Source organism: Phytophthora parasitica (assembly GCF_000247585.1).
Source record: "Phytophthora parasitica INRA-310 unplaced genomic scaffold supercont2.48, whole genome shotgun sequence".
Classification (NCBI taxonomy): domain Eukaryota; phylum Oomycota; class Peronosporomycetes; order Peronosporales; family Peronosporaceae; genus Phytophthora; species Phytophthora nicotianae.
In genome coordinates this window covers 459,969-463,999 of record NW_008649034.1, presented here as the reverse complement: position 1 = coordinate 463,999, position 4,031 = coordinate 459,969, and positions in this window count along the sequence as shown.

The window sequence follows — 4,031 nt, the reverse complement described above, 5'->3', positions numbered from 1 at the left end:
CCACTATGTGTCAGCAACGCTGACGTCCGCAACGACATGGAATTAGTAGCAATCCTTAATGCTATAGACGATGATTCAACAGTGACCCCAGCGCAATTGGGGTCACGGGTGGTAGATAATGCTGCGGTGGGGCCTCACATCGGGATGGCGATAACCACGCAAAAGTTCTCGTCGCAATTGCCGATCGTCCCGAGCTCATCCGTTTCTACCTGAGTATGAGCCAGCCCGGGGGCGCGCCATATACGGGCAGCCGCGAGAGTCAACGCCGCAGACTAGTGTCACCTTCCGTTCTGATCGACGCAATGGAGAATCGCGAGCGGCGCCCAAAGCACGCATTCGACCCCGCGAAGACGCAACAACGAGTTAATGAACTGATCGCTGCCCCGGAGTATGCAGGTGAGGACCTTGCTGCTGATGTCGATTGTATGGTTTCGTCCCGTTCTACCAAGCTCATAGACCCGTGTTATGATCGGGTCCAGCGATCATAACTCGGGTTACGACTTTGAATTTTGGTGCGCGAGGCCTTCCACTGATGCAGTTCAAGTGTTTCGACTTTGCAGCACGACGAGCATGGTATGCCGACGGATCCGTGAATCTAAACAACTTTGCCGTATCAGTCGGTATCTCAAAGCTACAAAGCACCAAACGCTTGATGACGTGTCAAATGCACTCACCGTACATGTCTTCACGGAAGAGTTCTTCGACCACCATACACGACGCCTAGTCGGCATCGCTCAAGAATTTGTGAAAGATCTTCGCAGTTTCTGCCATCGAAGTGCTCAAGATGTCAGACCTTCACAGTCTGGTTCGATCGTGTTTTAGAAGACTATCGTACAGCTGTCGATCAGGACTCAAGAGGCGGAACAGAAACAAACGCGCGTCTAGGCTCGACTATCTCTGGAAGATCCAGATCTACAGAGCGTGCTATACGTCAATCAATCAGAGCGGCTAGTTTCACTGTCAGGACCAGCGTCGAAACACTCGAAACTAGTACAGCCAAGCGACGCACCGAGACATCTCGTCCGCAACGATAGCCTCTACAAGAGGTAATCGGCGCCCTCCCGCGTCAAGGCCGGCTAGCGGTGTGTCGGGTCACCACAGTTACATAAGTAGCTTAGTTTTAGATATTACATAAGTAGGCAAAGTGGCACACGCTACCCGTGTGCCAAGTTGTCGTTATGTGATTGATGGATAATGAGGAGCCATACCGATTATCAGCCTATCATGTGACGACTTTCATTTGAGTGGTTCACATGAGGCCCGGGGCAGCCGTCCAGGCTCTAAATAAAACAGAGTTGATTTTATCCTGATTTAGGTAATCGGTCTAGGTATCCCTATGCTTCCTCACCGCTACGTGTTAGCTAGTAATGGGATACACGCCTGGCCTGTTACACCTGGTAGCACTTGTTGGTCCTTCCAATGACCAAGTTCGACATGAGTCAAGACCTCGACCACGCCGCTTTCCCCCATATCACTTGTATAGAGTGGGAAGTTCTCCACCGCAAGACGGCGGAGTCTAGTGAAGCTGTCGTCACGTCGATGCTGCGCTCAGCCACTCCCAATCAACAGCGTCTCGCGGCACAAGAGTTCGTGGAACGCGAGCTCGCCGATGCGAATCGCCGAGTGTCAACTCCCTCGCGTTCCTCCAAGCATGATGTCGTAAAGTTAGAGACGTCGACCTACTCCGGCGTCGGTGAAGATCGCCTTCCGCTAAGCCGGCGGTTCCTGGAGATTGATATTGCCATTGCCTCGCGGTTGCTCGACGCGCCGTCGGCTCAAGTCAATTTTCTTCTCTCCCAGCTGACCGGTAAGGTAGAGGAATGAGCACTCGGCAAGCTGGTTATTGACCCTAATGCTCTTCCCCACCCTGGAAGCGCTCCAGGACGATCTTCGGCTCGCCTTTGAGTCGCCCCAAGATGAATCCCGCGTTCGAGTAGACTTCTTTGCCCTCCGGCAAGGTTCGATATCCATGCGCGACTACATCCAGACGACGCGATACCTCGCGTCGTATATCGTAACCAAGCCCATCGATATGGCCTCTCAGGTCCGCGTCTTCGTGTTCGGCATGCGTGAGGACATGACACATTACTACCTCATCCGAACCGAGGCTTCCACGCTTGAAGAAGAATTTGCCCTCGCGCTCCGTGATGATTACGTGGTGGTATCATCTTATGCCCGTGCGCTATCTGAGTCAGTTCGAGAGACGACCCCTTAGCCCATGGAAATCGGCGCATTTGATTTGTCGAGCAGTCGCCAACGCAATGGTTTTGGCGGGCCAGGTGGTCACGCCGGTCGCTCCCTTACCTGCTTCCGTTACCGGAGGCCTAGACATATCGCGGCAGTGTGCCGCGCAACCGCTCCGGCTCTCGCACATGTTGACGTCGAAGCTGCTTCTACGCTTCAGCCAAAAAAACGGTCAGCGCCGGTGCGGGGCGCCCTACGGGTTGGAACGAAGATCGGGGTCCCCCGGTGGCAACCCAACCTTCTAGCCCTCCCGTGCTTCAAGCACACTTTTACACCACCACCCCACCGAGCGATTCGAAACTGATCATTGTCAGTCTTCACATCGGCGGTGCCCGGCGACCGCTGCGCACACTCCTGGACTCAGGGGCGACGGACAACTTCTTCCACACTCCTGTCTGTCGGTTCTCTCATCGGCGATCAGCGTCTGTAAGGGCCGCTGCGCGGCGTGAGATCACACAGCCGTACACCTTTGACGAATTCCGTAGCAAGGATAACTTCCTTGTGATTGGCATGAGCAACGCGTCCGACTGCATCCTGGGCATGCCTTGGTTATCGAGATATCAACCAGAGATCGAGTGGTTGACTCGGTCTGTCAAGCGTCGTGGTGACTTCGACGTAAGCGAGGTGTTCGCTTACATCCTGGTTGCCCAGAAGGGCTGGCCCCACGTCACTTAGATGGACCTGACAAAATTATTAGCAGAACGTAAGATGGTCTACATGAGCAATTGTAAGACAGCAAAATGGCGGTGGATCCGCGATGGTATGGCGAGGCTTGAGCGCCATGTGAAAGATGCGTGTTGCTGTGGTTGATGGGCGTCATGCTTCGGCACAGTAGATTTATACTGTGTCGGAGTGCTTGCAGTCCTATGCGCATCTGCACGACAGCGCACACATTCGAGTTCTTTAAAAAAAACTATGAATCAGCGTACTTGACTGGTCAGTGCCCTCACCGTATCCCAATGGGTATTTCTGGCACGAAAGTCCTATTGGGAAACAGTACAAAAGGTTAGAGAGCTAACAGCGGCAGTCTTAGTTGCCTGAAATAGCGTTGAGTTGATAACACTGGTGAATCTGATAGACTCGATGTCACGACGCTACATCGAGGTGATTAAAAGAAGGGTGCGACGATACTTGCTAATGCCAACTTTCCGTTTCATTTTTTATTTTCAAAATTGCATCAGGTAGTCTGAAGTTGGACCACTTGATCAAATCAGTTCATTATATGTAAAGTATTCTTCAAACCACAGAATCCAGGTTGCTAGTCCAACACAGAGTTTCACGATGCAACAGGAAAGATATATCAAAAGAGCAGCATCAGATTACGAATATTGAGTGAGCTACGTCGAAATGTGTGATGGCTGGTTTGGCCAGGAGTAACACCACCCAAATAGCAGTGTAATGTTTTCTATTCTTATCATTTTTAGATGCGCTTTCGAATCTCGTTATGGTACTCCTGTCAAAACCGCATCTAAAATGATAAGAAGTGGAAAAGCTACGACGCCTTTTGGGAGCTGTTGGTATAATTTTGGCTGGGAGTGTACATACCAAGTTTATTATACACCTATCCCTTTTAGAAAAAAAATCATGGCAGTGCCGCTCGCAAATAATAATAAAAAAAACATTGGTAAAATCATTGCCTTTTTATTTTGTTAATGTACGCTGTCCAATTCAATGATCTGTCTGCCTCTATTAAAACAGGAAACAAAATGAAGTATCAAATCTCGTCGATGCTCGATAGAGTCAGCTATTTTGGTCGCTGCTTGAGGTGACGGACGCAAGACTTCCCG